Source organism: Cyanistes caeruleus, chromosome Z (assembly GCF_971803275.1).
Source record: "Cyanistes caeruleus chromosome Z, bCyaCae1.hap1.1, whole genome shotgun sequence".
Classification (NCBI taxonomy): Eukaryota; Metazoa; Chordata; class Aves; order Passeriformes; family Paridae; genus Cyanistes; species Cyanistes caeruleus.
Genome location: NC_141732.1, coordinates 59,201,383 through 59,223,748, shown reverse-complemented (window position 1 = coordinate 59,223,748; position 22,366 = coordinate 59,201,383).

Below are 22,366 nucleotides of genomic sequence, written 5' to 3'. Positions count from 1 at the left end.
ATAAAAGTTATTTGATACACATTTAAATACACTGAGATCCATCAGATTCCAAGGGTGATTGGGTGACAAGCCCCCTTACTTCCTTGCCTTCCTTCTTACCAAGAGGAAGCTAGCTGGTGATGAAGCTTGACCCTAGCCTGGTTGAAATGGCTGCCTGCACAGTACAACTCTTCATTTACCTTCTGCAACACATTTCTCAGGTTCTACTCTAAACCTGATAAAGGAACAATAGACCATCCCATTTTCAGTCTGTAGACTGCAACAAGACAGATAACTGGGGGGTGCAGCCAAGGCAGTGATCTCAGCATTTTTATCCAGAATTTTTCTTATATAGCAGAGAGAGAAAAATCACTGAATTTGCTGTGGTACTAGTCTTGAAGTCAAATACATGTGCTGAGCACTGAGGCCTTTGGAGACAGAGTCATCAAATAAGTCACAGCCAGGAGTCCCCCTGCAAGCCAAAAGCTGCAGTGTAGTGGCAACTGCTAAACAGACATGATTAAACAAATCTGCATCAGAGACATGACCTGCTCACACTGTGTGTCAAATGAGGAAAAGCAGAGCACTGCTTGTAGTTGCTTGCACTGGGATTGGAGGGAAGAGCCTAGAGGTCTTGAGCAGAGATGAGGGTGGTAAGACCAAGTTCAATTGCAGGCTCTCTACAACCAGGCCCCTTGATGAATGAGGAAAATTTAAACCCTGGGATTCCTCTGTGCTATGACACAAAATACTGCTGGATGAAGACATGTAAGTACAAAGCAGGATGAAATATCCATTCTGATATTTACAGAGATAGAGCAGAATCACAATTGCTTCATAGATAATAGTAACTATTCATCCTAATTTTCTGCCGAAAGTCTGTAGTCTACAACAGGGTCATGCTAACCCATTGCCCTCTTCTCCCCAAATAAAAGAATGTAGGATGCCAAGAGAATAGAAAGCACATGTTAAATATCTGACTTGTGCCTAGCTATTATCCTCCTTCTTCCTACATAATAACCTCCTCTTCTCTATTTATATTCATATCTATATTTAATGCTCACTGAAGACTATGGACTTGTGTTTGATGTTCATCTGAAGACATGATTCATCACAATCCTCATTTTTAGTAATGGGTAAAGGCTGTGGTAGAAAAAAGCCAGATGAGCGCTTTTCATCTTGGTAGCCATATAACCTTTTTGTGAACTTGAAAAGTCATACAAAAAACAGCATTCTTAGCCTATTGTGGTTGATTCACAAAGTTTTCTGAATGCTGCATGATCCTCCCTAGCAGTATCTGATCTCTCTTTCTTTAAAGAACACTCGTTAAAAAGAGACAGCAAATCACTCATTCCTTGACCTACCATGTCTGTTGTTTTTAACATGAGATGTAAAAACATTCTATTAGTTATAAGAAGTTTTTGAAAAAACAGATGTTATCATTTCTATGTCTGTAGTCCTGAGAATGAAAAACAAGGACAATAGGTCAATTATTAACTTGTTTTTCATGTTCTACCCTGCAGCCAGAGCCACCAGTGCTGACTCCCAAGCAAGAGGAGAGCATGGCACTCCTTTCCCTGCTATCAACACAAGTCCTCTAACAGCAACCTACAGCAAGGTCACTGAATGCAGACAGCTGAAGGGCCTATGATATGAATTCACCACATAAACAGTCTACTGATCTCCCTCACCAGAATAAAAGAAGCACCAGACTATTTGGTGTCATGGAACGTATATGCTCAGAGTCTCCTATACATCCTCACATGGAGAATGCCAGGGTAGGTGGGGTAAAAATATTCCTACACACAGAGCTGGTTGCTATCGGTAAGTTATCATGATTTTATAAACCTCTTTGCACAAAAAATAGGTTTACCCCCCTCTTTTCCAAACTAGCTAGTTTCCCTTAAAATAACTAACATCAGCCTATTAGAGATCAGACATAGCTGGGTTAGATGACACTATAATTTAAGAATATAATTTAATGTGAAATTCTAATTCCAATGTGAAAGATTGAAACTGGATATGTGAATTCATTAAAAAGATATTTTCATCCATCAGAATACATTCTTTACAGAAATGAGAAACCAACCTCCAAATTTACAGCTGCTATTAGGGATTTTGTGGCTTTGTCTAAATGAAAAACCCTTAATTTCTGGAAAAGGAAAAGCATGAACCTTTACCTCTCTCATTCTACCTTCCCCAAAGGAGCACCATTCAAAGGAAAAAGCGGGGAACCAAAATACATGGCTGAAACTGCATCTGCATGGTGGTGAAGCCAAATCAGAAGGTGTGGTCCGGATGCCTGAAGCACTAGCCCTGGAAGGGGCAGTTTCATCAGAGACAGGCTCATCTGAAAGCCTCAAGCCACACTGCAGCATCTTTTGTTTGCTCAAAATGGCTCCTCAGCTCCAAAGCATCCTGGAGCTTCTCTCATGCTGAGGAGCAGACATCAATTTTCAAACGCAGCCCCTCCTGGGAGAGAAGCAGAGCAGAACCTCAGCCCCAAATGCCTGAGGTGGTGATGGGCAGGGCAGGAAGGTGGAATCACACACAGGCACATTGTTCTGCCACAGGGAAGGTTTTCACACAAACCCATCAGCTGCACCAGGCCACCTGGTTGGGATGAGTACAACTGGATTGTGGGACCAACCTGAGTCAAGATGGATCGTTCTCCTGGGTTGGGTTTTGGGGAACTGGTTTTTTGACACCTTGCTGGCCAAGGGAGCCAGAGCAGGAGGTCAGTGCTACTGTCTATGGCTCTCTTGCCACAAGAAAGCCTTTTCTAAGTCTAGCCTCAGTGACATCATGAACTGACATGTCTGGGATCAGGAGCCTCATGCAGTATTTTAATCTCCTCTGTCACTTGACACAGATGCTTATGCAACATGGCAGACGGAAGCAGGTATGGTGTTCCATTTGTGTGCATATGCTGTACCTCTGGACTCCTCTACAAAGAGCATGCTATTTCCAACATACTTTCTCCTCATTCCTGCAGACTTGCCTCTTCCCTTTCTCTTGCCATTACTGCCTGCATGCCTGACTTGGGGACCCAGTACCCAAATGCTGCAGAAAGGTTCAGGTGACAGAGTGTGTCACCTGAATGGCTGTACTGGAAATCAAGGAGTTCACAGGTTCTTCCATCCATCAGCATGGGTAGAACAGCATCATGTAAGGGAAAATCTGACCCATGCAACCTAGAAAATATTCCCACAGATGCATGAAGAGACTAAAACCAAAAGGGCATATCAGGTCCTGCTCCATTTTCCTGCTATAGTCAGTCTTCCCCACATCCCTATTTAAAAGCAGTGATCGAAACACATTTCCATCCTTGCTATTTCTGCATTATAATTGTTTGTAAATGCCATTTTTTCTTTAATTACCCCTTCCTACATACGCATGAGAATGATAGGATAAAGAACAATACAACATTGCAATTGAATTACAGAAGCATAGCAAAAGCATTGTCCTATTAACTTCATAGCAGTGATGTGTTATAAAATGCAAAGTAAAGAAAAAGGGGGAGTAATTTGTTTATAAATATGTTAGTTAGGTGAAGCAAATGCCATATTGCCTGATTGCAACTGATTGCAAAGCATGCCTTCTAGCATGGATTCCATAGAGCAAAATATAGTTAATAAAACTACCTTTATGATTTTTATTACAGCCTTTTAGCATAAATAGGTAATAACCAATTTACATTAATGGTATTGATACAAATGTAAATTAGTGTCGTTTTGTTTGTATTGCTGAAGTGCAGTTCCATTGCCAGACAATTGTATTTGGCCATTCCATTAACTGGAGAGATCTAGGAAACAGATACAGTCCCAGGGCCTGCTCAAGGAATATTAATTCAGAAAATAAATTGCACTGCCTCTTAGTAGCTGGGGCCTCACAAAGAGCACATCTGCTTTTTGCACCCAAGCCTGTTGCTCCATCACACGTGTTAGCATAAACACCCAAGCAGCTTAGTGCTGTTTCAAATCAGGTTTAGAAATCAGGTTTCCAGTCCAACACAGCATTTTAAGATTTCATCTGCTTTCCTGTTCTAAGTCACAAGCACCAAGGCCTTAGGAAACTGGTTGCCACCCATCCTCACAAAGAGACCCCAGTAGTTGGGTAATTCACTTAGAAGGGGGTGCTAGTTCTTGCAGAGGCATGGCAGCTCCACTGGGGATGACACCAGGCAAGACTCAAAAAAGGGGCTGCTGCTTCCCTATGCTCTCCTGATGAAAATCTTCTCTGCTAGCAAACACACTCCTGCTCCTGGCTAATGGACACCTTCCTCCTCTCCATGGTGAAATGGTTGTCCTGCATCTAAGAGACACGCCTCACATTTTCTTCAGTGTAGCACAGGATGACCTTGCATGGGACTTACACCACCACTTCTCCCCTTTTCCCAGGTGAGAGCTTTCCTGCTAGACACCTAGAAAAAGGAATGGTTATAACATAATTTTTATTGGTGCAAATAGCAGGTGAGGAAAGGGGCCTTTACAGCCTACTAAACCAATACTTCTGAAAGCCAAAGATCAAATGTAAATGGTGGCAAATTACTGGCAAGGCATGTGAAAGCCATGCAATCCTGCCTGCTGTAGAAATAGAGGTTTTCCATTTCCATGATCCAGATGAATGATTATGCCCCTGATCATTCATCTGGATCGTTTCATATTCACAGGGTCTTTCTTTAGTCATGCTATATAAGCAGCTACTGTATATACAGAAAGCAAATTTTCCCACATACTTAAGAGTGCTGCTGGAAGAACAATAAATCATTCATCTATTTCCAATTTTATTACTCTTTATGTGATATTGATACAAAAGCATCCTTTCCATTCATAAGCTTGCTTCACAGATGAAGACTAGAAGAAAGGCTTCTTCTCTTCATACAAATTGGCAGTAAGCTGTTTTCCTTTCATCAGTACAGAAGGTAACAGATATTTTCTACTACCCAAGGGTTTTGAACAAGGGATGCATGTATTGGTTGTGTGTCATTTTGATTCCAAGCATGCAATACACTGGGGCTAAATTTTGCTGCTGTTAACACCAGTCTAATACCTCCAGAAAATCCCCAATGAACAGAGAATGATTTTTTTCCTTTTGAACATGAACAGCCATTTTAAAGAATCATTATATAAGTATACCTATATACACATGAACTACAGCTCCCTTTTACCCTCAGCAGTTCTGCTGAGGGTATGCCATTCTAGCAGATTAACAGAACAACAGACCTCAGACTCTTACTTGTGCTGCACTACTATATACCAAGAATAATTTCATTGAAGTTCATCAAATTCTGTTGATGCATCTCCAGTGTAAATGAGATCACAAACAGGCTTTGTGACCTCTGGGTCCTCTTGTCCACTACATGCACAGAACATAATGAACTAAGCAAATGTAGTAGACAAGATAATTCTATCCCTGTAGTATATTAAATACTAATGCAATTAATGACATCAACATTATGAGATGAGTGTTATGAATGGCCAAGACTCATGAGAAGTAAAAGAGGAGAATCACTTCACTGGAGAGCTGGCACCAGAAGACAGAACCCATGATAGGTCAGGGCTCAAGATTGTTCTGATTTGGTAAGTACTTAGGTACCATCTGATTTAAATTAGGTGAACTAAGGGAAACACTTAATGGTTTCACTTCCATTCCTAAGCAACAAGATCAATGCTCCAGCTGGCTCATGTGCCTCTCTTGCATATTATGAGCCATAAAAATACCAAATTGAGCTAATTATGATTCATGTTAAACTTATACTGTCCAATCCAAATCCCATTATCCAAATGTAAAGATTCCCAAGAGGTTCCATAGAGTTTGGATTAGATCTACAATGACAAATGCCAAGTATATAAGGCCAAAATGAGCTGACTACACCAGTGTAATTTTGGCATGACTCTGTTAAAAGTCTGTGAAGTTATTCTGATTTATGTGGGTCTGAAAGAAGAATTTAACCATTAGTGATTTGCACTGGAATACAGTGTACTTGCCATTTTAAACCAACCCTAAAGGTTTCTGTTTTCTTTTTAAACCCTAATTAATTTTTCTTTCAACTGTATCTGCTATGTGTTCTCCTAATAATTTTTCAGACAAAAGATTCAGGCAACAACTGACAGAACCAGAGGACACAGTCTTGAACTGCACCGAGACAAATATAGGTTGAATATTAGACAGAAAGAGTGATAAAGTATTGGAATAGTTTGCCTGGGAAGGTGGTGGAGTCACCATCCTTGGATGTGTTTAAAAAAAAAACTGGATGTGGCACTTGGTCTAGCTGAGGTGTTAGGGCATGTGTTGGACTCAGTGGTCTTGAAGGTCTCTTCCAACCTAGTGATTCTGTGATTCTGTGTAGTTCATTATTTCTTCCATTAAAAAATAGTGGATACAACCTATAATAGGACAGGAAAGCTTTTAGCATAGCATAGTCTTTGAGCCAAGTTCAGGTCTTAACAGTTCAGGAGTATTCTGTTCTCACCTGACATCAGTAATATAGCCTAAGAGGAAATGAGAGAGGGATTTGGTCAATTATACAAGCGCAATTTTTCACAGAACCAGCTTGAAAGTGACAGAAATAATCATTAATGAAGATTAATGGGAAGATTCTGGGATACAGAAATAATTATTTACTATTTCACTTTAGAGGCACAAACGGGAGAACAAAAAATGAATGATCACAAGAGTTACAAGCTGGTCTGGTGCAGTGTGTTCAGGAGTATATGGCTATTAATAAACTTATTTGCTAGTATTTCAGTATGAAAAATAATATCTCAAAGCTTCCTGCAGCTGCCACAGCCTTGGCTCAGATTTACTGAGAAAGCACCCCTTGCTGCTCTGCAGCACTGATCAGGTTAAAAAGCTGGTAAAACAGTACTTGTTTTTCCTGAGGCTGGATGGTTGAGGCAGCTCACATAACTGGGCAGCTGTCCTGTGCTCCCTGATGTTGGTGTCAACATCCCCACTGCCCACCAGTGCAGAGGAACCAGAGGCACATCCATGACTCACACACACACAGGAGGCCCAGTATCTTACAGGTAAACAAAGATCTTTACAAGGAAACAGTGTTGTCCCTAATTTTCAAAAGTTATCTCCTGCAAGGAAACAGCCCTTTTTTTTATCACTGGGAACATAACTTTTTGCATTAAAAGGACATCAGATCAGGACAGTCTCCCCTACAGATAAAGCTCAGCAGAGTTCAGCTGCTGATGTGATACTTCTTACAACCCCCTTGAATATTTGAATGCTTTGGCATTGTTATTAGGGGATAAAATGGTGTATTGCACAAATTTACCTTAATCTGGCAACATTTACAAGTGCTAAAACAGCCTTTTTAAAAGATGTTTTAAAGACACACTGAGGCACAGATTTAATAGCTTGGATTTAGTCAGTCGAAATGAAGGACCAGTATGGAACAGCTATTTAAAAAATCAAGCAGCATGCACATTACATCCAGTAGAGCTGGGTGCCATGATATATGGTGCAGTTCAGACTGCCCTGTTTGCCTAGAGTCACTGCATTACCAGCATTATAACCTAACTTAACTGATCTGCAAAAGTGCTTTGGAACACGGAAGAATGAAAGAACCCATATAAAACAAATTTCTCTTCTATTCTATTTAAAAGTTAAAGGCACTAGTAAAAAGAGAAAAAATATCACCCCTTGTTTTGTGCAGATGGGAATATCTATCATGAAATGATTGACAGGCCTTATCTGAAAGGCAGAGAGCCCTCAGGGTCCTGCTCTGTGCTGCCCCATGAAGAGATGCAGTGCCATACCCATGGGCCACTGCTGTAAAGCCGATAGGACGCTCCCTGCTAGCTTCTCAGTGCCCTGGGCAGGAGCAGGAACTTCTTCAGTGGTCTGCAGAGGTGACAAATCTGCTGTCATGCTAAGTCCAGGGGCCTGGGCAGGAGGCCTTGCATGAGCCCCGTGGGTGGTCCTGCACTACAGAGGTACACTGTACCTGTACACAGCCACACCTGGACTGGTTCGTTTCAGAGAAGGAAGCAGGAATGCTCCAGGCCATCCACTGGATCAGAAGGGATGTGCCAATAACTGGCATGTCTGTGTGTATTATTCATTGGACAACTTCTCTAGAAAAGAAAAACTCTCCAGAGTGTGTACAGGAACAAATTAATTGTCTACAGCAATATCAGATGCCTGGAGACCTCTTCAGTGTCCATCTACAAAACCTTTTGGGAAGAGTGGAAGGAACATTCAGCAGACAGCAGTCACTGTAGAAGCCAAATTCACCTCAGAAAGAGGGCAAGACAAGATTTGCACAGAAAGGTAAGCAAGAGAGTGAAGTTGTCACACCAACACAAATTTAAATGCCATCTTGTGATCCAGAACAGCTGCCTGCACTAGATAGCATTAATACTTTGGGGGAAGGGACAGCTAAATGAAAGTTCTCACAAGTGAAAAAATTACCTCCAGGAGAAAGATGCTTCAGGAGTACAGAACCGACTCCTGGCACTCAGCTGGCAACCCTCCCAGTCTGCAGACAGGGAAGCAGGGCAGGGTGCTTTGCCCAGCCTCATCAGTGCTCCCTACAGCCATCACACCCTGAGAGCCCATGATACCTCCTGCCCACCTACTTGGAAAGTTCAGCTTTTACCTGCCAGCACCTCTGACCTGCAGTCAAAACACAAAAATTCAGATGTCTAATGGTCCCCCTGAGGACTGTAACATCGTCAGACTCACACATGGCCCCAAATCACCAGCAGCATAGGGCATACATGCAAGAAGTAAATTACTTATGTAAATAGAAGGCTAAAATTTTGTTGAATGATGTGCCTTTCTTGTGTCTAGCTCCTGTCAAATGCCTCAACAGCCAAGGTTGCCACATGCTGGCAATCTTCCTCCTCTCAGAGGGCAGTGAATGTATCAGACCTGCACACCAAGGCATCTCACAACTGCACACAGCCATCTTCCCTCACCAGAGATTCCACTCACATATCCAGCTGTCCCTTTAGGAAGAAGTTTCTAGAAGGTCTCACTGATAGCCCCTGCTACATGCTTAGAAATCTCCTTTAATTGCTAGGAACATTTAAAACAAATTCCTTTTATGTCTGTTTCTTGTCCTGCAGTGTAGATTTTGTTTGCATTATTTATATAGGGATGTTTATTTCTAAATTTTATTGTTTTCTACCCATCCATATATATAAGAAAAACCATAAAGAAGGCTCCCTTTGAAGTTGGAAGTGGTACAGCAGACCAGCAGAGTGTTTGCCTTGCTGAACACAGGGACTGGGAAGCAGGTCTCTGCGGGGCACCCGGCTGTCTGGCTATCACATCAGGAGGAGGGGGTGTTGGAGCAGTTACTGAGGTGCAAATGGAGCCATGGTGCTTCAGGGGAAGTCTTTGAGTAGCATCAGGGACAGCTCAGTTAATCACTTCAGTTCATAAAAAACATTGCACCAACTTAACCTGTACCATCTTTTCTACAGAGGATGCCAGGCAGGATTATATCCATTACCTAATGAGTGCCTAGTGCCCAGGGTAGAGAGAGCCTGCACTTGCATCTGACCTGAGAACAGCTGGTTTTGGCCTGACTGAGATGTTTTAGTCTGTCTGGACATCCAGTCTTGTTATGAAAACATCAGGAAATAGAAACTCTTCTTCTACCCCCATGGTTTACCCCAGAAATACTACACTCCCTGCATTACAGCTCCAACCAGTTATGCCTTCCTCCACTACATTAAATTCTCTTTTAATAGCTATTACCCTCTCTCTCCATAGAAGAGCTTCACATCACAAAGAAATCACCTCTCTGTCAGATAACAAGAGGGCAAATTATTTGATCTGTCTGTATTCTGCACACAGTGAAGTGAAGTGATTTTTGTGGGAGCAGTTTTTCCATAACATTATTTTCAGAGGATGAAGCCCCTTGGATGGAAGTCACTACTTTAAGTTTTCTCAGGTCAAATCTGGTGTCCAACCTGTCCCATTTAGTAGAGAAAGGACAGCATTTGGCTGTCTTTGGGCTATGGCTTACTTTCCATACACTAAATCTTACTTGGTCTAGGTGAAAGTCCTTCTGACTGTGCTGACCCAGCAAAAAGTACTAATCAGTGTGGTGGCCCTCACACACCTAGGGGGGCATAAAATTATAAAAGGAAACTCTCTGATTCTTGTAAAAAGAATTCTGATAACTGTGCTGAATAATATGAGATTTAGGACAGACCTAAGCATTACAGCCACCCTAACTCTGTAATGCTTCCCCATGACCAGCCATTCTTCCAGACCACTCAGCACAACCCACCCATGAACTTTCCTTTTTTTTTTTCTTTTTTTCTTTTTTTTTTTTTCCAAAAAAGACAGAAAGACAGATAGATTAGAAGATTTTGATGAAGTGTGAAGTCAGTCACCTATGTATGCTACATCTTCAGTGCCAGGCCATACAGAAATACATGCCCTTTCATCAAAAAAGAATCTCAAAAAATCTTGAATAGAGAAATGTTAATCTGAAGTAATTTCTGGAAATTAAATGTCTATGACCATTTGAATGACCACTTCTTCTGCTTCCCAACACAAGAGGAATGAACAAGTGTATCTTTCTTTGCTGCTTCAGGCCCACCAGAAGAAAAATTTTCTGTGCATTGCATCCTAACTTCTGGGTGGACTTTAATTAAAATCCTATTCCTATATCTACAAATAATCTGGTGAAAATATGCAAATATGCCAAAGCTCTTGTTGCTGCCTGTTGCTTCAATCCACTTTTCCTCAGGAATAGACACCAGAAGATACAAGTTCCTTTCCACTAAATTGCTCTCTTCAAGAGCAAAGTTTCTGAACACAAAAGTCATCACACACTTCCAGCTGGAAGCACTGTCCAAGGGCTCTGCGAGCTCACACTTGACCTACATTGCAAAAATATTCATGTGTTATCAGCCTGTTGGCAGGGCTGTCCCTTAGGACTAGAAAGCATCTCTTCACACAGTCATGGAGGAAGAATGGCAAAATCTACCACGTGTTTTGGATTTAGGATTTCCTAGCCCACATTAGCTCTGTGATCTTCATCAAGCCACTTACTTATTTTCTGGAAAACTTTCACTCTTTAAAAAATGTAAAGATAAAAATGCTGCTTTAGTTATTGGTATGTTCTAAGGATAAACACAGCTCAGATGCTGAAGGGCTGAGATTCCACAATAGCATATGTGCCATGAAAAGGAAATGTCTTATGAACACACTGAAGAAGAGAGAAAACAGGTAAAACTTCAAGGAACAACATATGTCAGTCTAGCAATGTTTCTTCAGCTTTCTCTGTTTCTGTCATTAACGGAGTAAAACTATGGCCCACTCACATCACTTGCTTGCCATCAAAGCAACGGTGCCCAGTCAAATAGCATCAAGAGTTTCAGAATTTAACTAAAATTAATCAAGAGAAGAATTTAACTAAAATTCATTAGCAAAACCTGCCTGGTGATGTAGCCTGTTACACAGAAGCAATGGTGCACAGGGTATTATTCATCACAGAGCCAGCTGTACATCATGACCTCTGATGAAACCTAAGAGTCAGTAGGGGGCTTTTATTATACAGGAGAGGATTACCCAGACATGGCACTAAGGTAAGTCTTCCTGGCAAGTCGTATCTGTTTACCATAATGGCTGGGTCCATGTTTGCCTTAGCTACATGGAAAGGTTTAGGGCTTGTTTTGAAAGACAAGAGATTCTGGAAAGCCATGGAGTTCCTGGCAGCCTTTAAGATACGCAAGTGTAAATTGGTAATGCTGGTGAAAACAACCTCAGGTGCATCACCTTGGACCTTTCTGTCCAAAAATTACTTCTGGATTTAGTTCATTACTCACTGTCTTAGGTCATTCTGAGTCCTTGCAGTGTTGTACATCATTCAGCCAGTGCAGTGTCTATAGGTTTGACCTTTACAGTGGAGCTACTCCACAACTTCCCAGATTGTCCTGTTTGCTCTGACATTCACAGGATTTTAACACTGATAGCAAAATTGTTCTCATGGTTGTGAATAAGAGTCATGTTCTCGAGCAAAACAGCCTGTGACAGCACATACTAACAAAAGATAAATGAAAATTCTGTTAATAAGGGAAAGCAAAATTCTGTAGCAGAACTTGATGCAACGTAGATTGTAAAATTTTCAGTGCGGCTATAGAAAATAAGTTCTTAGAAGTTCCTATAAGAACTTCTTAGTATAAGCTCATGAAAATAGACAAAAAGAATCTTGAGATAAATATGATGACAAATTTCAAAGAACTTAATATGCAAACAGTACTAAAAGAAAGGTGTATGACTGACAAAGAAAGAGGTAAAAAGCAAGACCATAAGCGGTACAAAAATGTCCTTGCAGGAATAACATTAAGCTGTCAGAATTTGTGGAGCAAATCTGTATATCAATTGTCATAAAAATAAAAGGAAAACAAACACAATGAATAACAGCACAGAATATTTGACTTCACATAGTGAGATGTGAACATGTACATCTAGACTGTTCCTGCAGCTTGAGTCTCCTTGGAATGCACTAGACCCAGAAATACTTCTGCTCATCTTCTGTTTCTATCAGAAAAATGCAACAAAGTATTAGACAAACACCAGTACTTCCAAGAAAAACAAAAGGTTTTCTTCTGATTTTCTCTGCTACATACAAGAACACATATTCTCCTGGGAAGCAGATGTATTAGGATCACTTTTTTCCCTTTATTTGAGAAAAGAGGCATTTAAAACAGTTTAGTACCATTTTAAAATATATTTGTTGTCTGTTTTTCCAATTTCTCTTAGACTTTTCTATTTGTGAAACTATGTGTGTGGGAAGGATGTTCTGTCCTAGGTAAAGAAGGTGCCTCTTCAGGGACCCAGATGTGGCCACCACTCTTGAGGCAATGCCTCAAGACCAGGGCTTCACCCTATCAGAGCACTTAAAAAACACTCTGGACTGCCTTTTTCCCTTAATTTTTACAAGGGCTGATAAATGCAAATAACCCCCAATCCTCATTCACAGAATGGTCTGTTTACAATTTTCTGTAATTTTAAAGGATCTTTCAAGTGGGTTGGTATTTAACATTTGCTGCCTTTCCAGCACACATTGCTATCTGGAGCCTTAAAAAGACTCATTATTTCTCCATAAAGATGTCTTTCTAGATGAGCTTTCTGATCTTGTTTGTGTTGGTGATTGAAAGTGTAACATCCCCAGACTGCCAGTGTAAATCATTAAAGTTTAATTATCAAAACTGTTTTCTCCTCCTCATAATCTCTGGCTAAACAAGTCTATGTGACAGGTGAAGAAGGCAGGAATTTTTACAGACAGATTGTACATACCCAGGTAATGTGGACAGCAAGAGCACACGAAAGATTTCTATGTCAGGAAAGCCTGCAGGATCAGATGCTTCATACTGCAACATGCAAGACACAGTGCACAAGCTCAAGCACAGTTCCTCTGTCTTCAAATGGCTGTCCCAATACAGAACTGACCTAATCTTACCTAAATACCCTGTCTGCATGAGGAAACTGCTCTGTGGCTCCACTGGGGTGCAGTGGATGCAGATGTTGGATGCATGTTGGAGCTGATGACAACAAACTTAACACTCTGTGCATGTCATTCAGAAGTTAATCTGGCCCTGCAAGAGAACCAGCAGCTCATATCTTGCCATCATGACAGCCTGAAGTGCTGAATCTGTCGTTCAGGTTTTTCCAAGGGAAAAAAAGGTGTATGTTTGCTAAAACTCTCAGAATATTTCCAGTTAATAGGTTGCATTAATGTCTAAAAGTTAAATTACATTCTTTACACTTTCTCTGCCATTCCTCAGAATATTTAGCTCCATTTGTGCATGTACAGACAAGAGAGATTTTGAATTAATAAATGTGGTATTATGGCATGATCCCTTAAGCAACTGAGAGATGAAAGGCTGATTTTTGCTTTATTCCTAAGTACACTGACATCAGGGGTAAATTTGGAGCTTGATGCAAGAGATTCAGCTGTGCAACTGACATTAAGGCTAATAGCAGCCACAAGAAAAACAAAATTACATTCTCTTCCTTGGACAAGAAATTAAATACAGATTGCAACTTATTCAAAGAGTTCAAAGTCAATTACTTTTCCCAGTGAAATCAATGAGAAGGACTTTCCATTTCAGTTCATCAGACTTTCTGCCTGCTGAGAAGAGTGACTTTATCTGGGATCTTTATCACCATTTGCCTTCCTGGGTTGTTGGGTTTTCTTTCTTTCTTTGCCTGATTGATGATTGGTCTCCTAAATACAACATTCTGCTTATTTTTAAAAAGCAATTCAACTGCTTTCAATAACTGCTAGAATTTTGAAAAACCACTAGAATTTTCCTTTAAGACACTGTAAATGCCACAATAAAGACCAATATTAGCTGGATAAAACATCCAAAGCCCACATGCAATTCCCCCCAACACGCCTGTCAAACGTCGCTGCAGACCCAGGGAGACACTGACCAGGATAAACTTTCATCCAGCAACATCTCTAAAAACAGAGTGATTTGGTCTTCATTTGTCACTGTTTGTTTAAGGCAGGTGTCACTTGAAAGGTCCTTATCTTTTCCCATCAACAGTATCAGTATGCACAAGGGCAGACAGTCACTCACAAAAGCACTACAGAAAACAGAGGAGACGTGCCTGGGGGAGATTAAGGTATATCTATGTTCAGTTCATTCAAAGATGTCAGCACTATCTGCTTACATGTACTGATCCTAAATTTTGTTCTAAGAGACTTGATTTTGGCATTGCCACTGCCAAGATCTGGGCTGGTTCCCACACTGACAACTGTCATTCATTCTTAAAACCAAATGTCTACGCAACACAACCATGACTAGCATAGAAATAGTTATCTCCCATCTTATGTACGGCTACACCAGACAAGCTGAGGATTTTGCAGGCCAAATCCCAGGACCCAATTTCAAACATTATTTAATAGTCATCATAACATTTAGCTGCTAAATACCCACAGTAATCACACTGTTCTCAGATTCCCATGCCCTGATGTTATCCCACTCCCAGCAGCCATTGCTCCACAGTGGCCTGCAGCAGCTCAGTCCCCTGCTATCACCCTCTAATCGTCTGCACCCCAAGCTGGTGCTTGTAAAGATGGATGTTCAGGATGCAGAGTGGATGCATATCCTGGTGGGGCAAAGGTGGGAGCAGGAGCTGATGGTGCAGCTAACACTGCTGAAGATGTCGTGGCAGTATGTAGCCTGCCACGCTGCCCTTGAGGGGCAGGGACATGGGGAAGAAAAGGGGGCATAAGCAGGGTTTGCTACCAGTTAGATGAAGAAAACTATTCATGTACAAATTTCCTTCATTATATACATTATTTGCAAATAGAAATTACTAAGTTAAAAAGGACAACCACTGTATTGCGAAAGGATCCCAGGGGCCATTAACTCATGAGATTTTTAGAACGTACCATTAGACCAAAATTACTTGAAATGCCTTATGTACCATAAACAGTGTATCTCAACAGCAGAAGAGAGCATGAAAGGTAATCAGAAGCAGGTAAGTGCAAGGAAAACAGCTTTCCCACCACATCAGCAAGGGGCAAAACTGTATTTTTTCCAGTAATAAAATGTAACATAACATTCGTCTGTGTCAGTATGCAGTGTTTCCTGTGTGTTAGCATTAGTATTTACTGTGACTGTGAAAAGTGGTATCCAAGCTGTATCCATTGAAGGTCTGGAGACACCACCTCTTGGGTTTCCAGGGTGGGAAAGAGAGAGGAGACCCCATGCCAACTTCAGTGCCCTGACAGCTGTGAATGAGCAGCACTGGGGCCAAGGCTCAGGGACTTCAGGGGACAGCCCAGCCTCCACTATCCCCCACAGCACCCCTTGCTGCTCACTGGGTCACGCGGCTCCCGTGGATGAGCCACTGGCAGCAGCTGTCTCTCTGTCTCATGCTTCTTTCAATGTTCAAGCCAATTGGTATTTCTCCCCAGTATGCTGGCTGGAGTCCAGGTCAGCTTTGGAAAGATTTTCCCCACAGTGGGTTTTCCAAAATCCTGCTCTCTATCCCAATAGCAATCTCAAAAGCCGTTCATCCCAGGCAGGCAAAGCATGAAGACAGCACAGGTCCCATGACCAAGCACAGCCCCTTGCCTCCCTGAGATTCCCAACACAGAGAAACAAGATCCACTTCGAGCCCACATCTGGGGTCATGCACATCTTGATACGTTTTCTATCCTTTCTTTTAAACCTCATGATAACATTGGTAAAGGAAAACACCCAACCACAACCATGAGGGAGCCCTCTGCTGGTAAATAAATGAAGAAAAAGAAAACAAAATTTGCCTTGGGTCTCTTGTCAGCAGATCTGTAAGGTCATATAGAACAGCACCTTTTCATAACCATATTAGGGGAAAAATGACATCTGAAAATCTATGTTCTGGGAAGACAGTGGTGTAGGAGGTCCCCAGGTTAGCAAAATCAAGTTAAGACAGTTTGCTATTGATTTCCTGTGGCAGATTCAACTGTTGAGTTAAAACCCACTGACATCAGAGGTGACATTACAATGTAAGTCAAATGAAGGTGCTGCAAGAGGCTGGAGAGCAGAGGAGAGGACAAGTTTCCCATTCCCTGCTCACACACTGATTCTCCAGTGTGCATGAATAGCAAATTTGTGTACAAGACATGAATCTCAGCTGCCATTTGTGCCATGCAGATTGTCACCCAAGTGTTGAGTATGAACGCTGCTTTCCCCGGTCTCTGCATTTCAGTCTTAGTACACAAAGCAGTGCGCACATTCCATTAAGACAATAATACCACCTTTCAAAATCCAGGATTGAAATAAACCCAAGGGGCAACAGACAGACAATTAGATGTAGTTTGGCAGTAGTGTGTGGCTGGAAGGCAATCAGTGTGATGTTCCTCTGTGAGGAAGGAGGATCATACTCTAGGGCAGGAAGGCAATACTGCCCCCTCAACACAGCTTTATCATAACCCTCTCTTGGATTCTGCCATCAATATGTCATTCAGGTATCCATGATATATGACACAGAAAGGGAAAAGCATGATAAAGGGTGAAGGATACTGCACTTCAGGTATTTCTATTATCTTTCTCTAACAAGACCATTCAAATTTTAACAAAAACACACAGAGACATTACATTGTTGATATATGGCAAGAAGAAATACACGTGTGACATACTGACAATTTGTTGCAGTTTGAAACTGTGACAAAATGTGATTATCTGAGGTAAAAACATGTTATTAATCATTTGGCAAGAGGTCCAGCATTCTACACCTTCATAGGTCCCTTGCAAAGCTCAACAATAAAAAGTGAAGAGAACAAACTGTGTGAAGACTTTTTTCTCACTAAGATCAGATTTTTACATTCATATATTGAATCTTAGTACTGATAAGTTGGATAGAGAGCCTTTATAAATTGTCCCATTCTCTGCAATGATGGTTTCCTATTTTTCATCTTTCTTAATATAATCAATAGTAAAGGACTGTAAATAAATTGCTCAGGTGGGTAGTCAATAGACTGAGAGGATATTTTAAATACCTTAGTAACAACCAACATCTCAGAGAGGGCGTTGCAGCCATCAGTGGGGCTGGTTTAATGCAGTGTCAACAGGAACCGTATCAGTTAGGCCATACACCTCTGCAACACTACAAACTTCTTGGTTTTTCAGAAAATATAGTGCACTAGGTATGAATTCAGCAGTGTCAATAAGCACTCCTTTTGCCTAGTGCTTATTCCAGAGAGAGGAGCTAAGCTGCACTGTAGAGAGGATAGGGCAAAAGGGGCAAAAGTATCAGTGGACCTCAAACCACCCATATCGTGAATATTCACTGCCACCTGGACTCAGACTGGGTATCTTTCCTGATCATCCTCCCATTAGCCACACCTTCTGTCATGGTTTTAAAGCAGTAACTAAAAAAATTACTAGAAAACTTACTTATTTCTTGCTGTGAGATATGGATTAGAACAAGAGCAAAACGCACTTAAAACTTAAAAGAAATAAAAAAAGTTTATTAACAAAACTACAAGAATAAGAACACCAGAATAAACTTCCAGAAAACTCCTTTATCCCCCACTACCCGACCATTCCCTTGTTCACATGACAACATAGAGACAAAAAACTTTGGAACTTTGGTGTTTAAAATAGTCCCAATTCTTGCTAGAGTCTTTTCATCAGCCTTTGTAGAGAAACAGAAGTCTTCTGCTAATCTATGGAGTTTCTCACAAGAAAACTATTTCTGTTATATTTTTCTATTTCTCTGATGTCAGCTGCCCGAAAATCTGCCATCGGTTCTCTCCTCCCATTTCACATCACTCTGAGGTGTGTATGGGTCAATGAGTCTAGGGATGTCATTTTTAAGGATGAGTTATTCAAAGGCAAAAGTTCTCTTCATCTGTCTCTGTGAGCTGTCATCTTCCTCTGTTGGGAAGGTAGAATTAGAAAGAAATTATAAATATGACTCTTTAGCCAGAAAGGCTAAGGAAGAAATACAAATGAAAGCACGGTTTGAATAATTCAAATAAACCGGTCTGGTATGCCAGAACACATTCTTTCCCCCAATAAAACTAAGCTGAGACCCCTCTTCCTAGCCTTATAAGGAAAGGTCTGAAGGACTCTGAGATAACTAAAAATATGCAAAAGCAGTGATTTCTATAAGTCGCACACAAATGTTACTGTATTAGTATAGTTAAAAAGATTGGTTAGTAAAAGAATAGAATATTCAAATGTATAAATTATAAAAGCAATTGTAAAGGAGAGCTCTCTCTCTTGTCTCACTCTTTCTGTGCTCTTGCCTCACTTTTTCTAAGCTCTTTTTCCTGCTCTTTCCTGTTCATCTTTATCCTCTTTTTTCCCAGCTCTCTCACTTCTGTTCTGTTACTCTCTTAACAATCTTAAGTCTTGAACTCATGTATTCATATTTTTCCCCCTTTTGTATTATTCTCTCCAAGCCTGCTTTGAGCTCTATCTGCTGGCTCATAGCAGGCTCTCTCTCTCTCCCATGCCCTGAAATAAACCACTAATATCTAACTCGACTATAGATGTCTCTGCTGTGTCTCGGACCGTCCAGCTCCCCAAAAACGTCTCTTACAGTGAGCTTCTCTGGAAACAGAAGTTTACTCTTTACCTCTACAACGGCCCCAAATCTTCAGCTATTACTTCTCCGCTCTCTGTATAACAATATATCACATATATAATCATACACATAATAATATATCACAATATACCTCACTGTATCATAATTACTCCACCTTTTGCTCAAAATCCACACTTTGAACACTCCATTCCTCCCAATATACTCTGTCATGAATTAAAGGAGTTTTTTCAGAACACTATTGTCCATCTCCATAGATTTAACAGAAAAATATTTCGGATTATGAAGCATCTCCTTATTCTCTACCTCTTCTGAAGTTTAATTCTTTTCTTTACTGTCTCTAATAGTTTATAAAGTCTCTTTACATGTTGATTAGTCTCTTTTTCTCTCTCTCTGGAAAAAAGGATTAATCTGCAAGTCTCATCTGGGTAATGAAAAGGTTAAAATCTTGTCCAGGCTTTGTAGATGGTTCTGTGATCTCTGCTGGAGCAGCAGCTGGAGCCGTCTGCGATGGAAGATTCCTCATGGCTGCTCTGGAGAGTGTGGTCGCTGTCTCAGCCCACCGCAGGTCAAGAGCTTTTTTCTTTCTTTACTCGACAATCTGTGGTGAATTCAGTCACGGCAAAAACTGCAGCCAAGCCAGGGACCGGCCTGGCCCGGCCAGAGCCCGGGAGAAGCCCCGCAGGCCCCATCTCCCGGCCGGGAGCTGCGGCAGACCCAGCCCAGCCCCTGCCCGGGGTTCCATGGCCTGGGCAGGGGACAGGAACCAGCTAAAGCTCTGTTACTTTTCACAGCCAGGAAACAAAGAGACAAAGAAATTCCCAGGCTTAGGTCTTAAGGTGGTGTTCTCAGGTTGATCTCACTTTTCAAAGGTTAAAACCACTGTCAATTCTTAGAAATGGCCAGCTGTTGGCTAGGAGAAGAACTCCCATCAGCCGCCAGCAGTTTTCACTTCCTTAGGTGTTTCTCTTTGTTTCCTTAAAAGCCAATCTATCACACCTTCTCCTTCATTGAATCTGTGAAGAGATCACCAAACCATCAGAAGCTAACCCTTGACCACGAAAAATTCCAACCATGGGCCAGCACACAAGTTTCCTTGATCCTTCAATCGGGCACAAGGCTGTTTTCATGTCTTCCAGGAATGCCTGCCACACCTGACAATGATCTGTGTTGCAGGAAAATACCATCATCCACCTTTTAATTGTCTATACTGGGAGCCCAGATGTTCATCTAAGGGCCATTTGCAGGTAGTGGACTACCTTTTTTTAAGTAATCTTACTCCTAGAATTGCAGTAGAGACCTCAATATGGGTTTTATCACTATAATTTTATTTACTTATTAAAATCCAAAGTTTGCACTTAAAATAGAAGATGCTCTCATGCTGTCAGCTATCTTCTGCCAATTTATTATTTATAATATGATATTAATTTTTTAGATGTTAAGCTATTGTCCAACAGCTGGTTGTCATATTTTGGGAGGGTGAGGAATGGAAAATAATGCTTTTGAAACAGGCTTAGACTCACAGCACAGGAATTGCAATTGCAAGGACCCTAATTGCTCCACTACTGGCTTACTCCTCTTCTGCAGTATGAGTTATTGGACACAGTCTTACCCCAAGAACCTCCCTTGCACCCATTTGTCTACCAGTGCTTGTGAAAGGGACAGAACTTATGAAGGGATTACTTGTCCTCTGCTCTGGAAGATAAAGAGTTACCAAAAGACAACAGACTGGATCAGGCTCCTTCCACAACCTTTCAGCAGTACCCAAAAGCATCCAGCTCTGATGGGATTTTCATCATCTCAGTGATACCACAGTAACAAGTGAGGAGTTAGCAGGACTGTGGTTTAACCTCTCACTGCTCCAAGCACTCAGAAACTGGAAGTTTCATACAAGCCCCCTGAGAACTGGAGGTACTGTGATCCTGTTCAAACAGAGGACTGTTGCACTGACATCCCTCTCCATCCCACTGCTTGGGGAACTCATTTCTGTACCTGAACTAATTTCATTTGAGCTTTCTTTTGCCCTTTCACTGTATGTTCTTGGTCTTATTTTAGCTGGCTTGTTCCAAAGTATGCATTTCTCTGTGTGACCAAGAACTACTACTGAAATAACCACATAAGAACAAGGGAGGAGATATTCAAAAGCACAGAAGAGCATGAGAATCTTGCTTGTGTTTTTTCCCCTCATTAGTATTACAAGCCTATCTTGAGAAGGATGCCTGATAGGGTCACACCATATGGTGAAAAGAAAGACAATGTTCAAATAACAAGAGACATATTTTCCAAAAGCCAGTGCAGAGGCATCATCACATTAAATCCCAGGTGTTTAGTGCATTGTCCCAGGCACCCTCTGCTTTTGACGTCAGATCCTTACTCAGCACCTTCTTTAAAGGGCAGAAATGAAACTTTTAGAAAGCCTTCTGAGACATACAGGATCAGTGTTTTAACACAGCATGCCCCCCCTTTGCAGTGCCTCCAAATACACCCAGAAAATGCAATATTCCTCTTGCTTACTCATTCCAGTTTCTACTTGTTCCATGAAACTAAAATCTCATTTCTACATGTGCTTTGCTCTACAATTCACTCTCCAGTCTCTGTTTAAAACACACCAGATTCTAACTATAAACTGCTTCAAATATCCTGAGAACTTCTGCAAAGTACAATGCAAATTTGAAAAGTTCAAGCCTAGTGCTAATGCAATAAAAGAAGGCAAATATGATTCCAAATATACAGTTGGTGTAATGCCTTTAGGAAGTGCTCCATCAGTTTGATTTAGAAAATGATTGCATTATGTTAAAACAACTAAATTGGACAAGAGGAAGGGGGATTTGTTGACATAAATCTTGTCTTTGGGCTTCAAACCCCTCCAAGTAAATACAAATAAGAAAACATATACAGAGAAAACTGCCAATTTCCCCTGAGAAGATCTGTTTTCAAGGAAGTAAAAGTCTATATTGGAAATCAATCCACTTGTTTATAAAGCAAGAAACCTCTATTGGAAGTCAGCAGGAAGGAACATTGGAAGCAAACCATCAAATAGCAGAGAACAAAGTAATAAAACAAACAAAAATAACCAAACTATATAACCCAAACTTATTGTTTTCAAATAAGTCTATGAATCTGACCTCATCTGCAATAAATTTGGAATAATTTGGCATGTGGACACCACCACCTCAAAGGAAACAAAACACAATGTAAAACGAATCATGAACATCACAGTAGTTTTAATAAAGGTTGCCCTGAGTGATCAGCGCAGGGAAGAAACAAGGCAGAAACAACCTTAGGCAGAAGAAATTCTCTGAATATTTTGCATGGACCTGATATGGTGTGCTCGTGGTAATCTTTAGCCTAA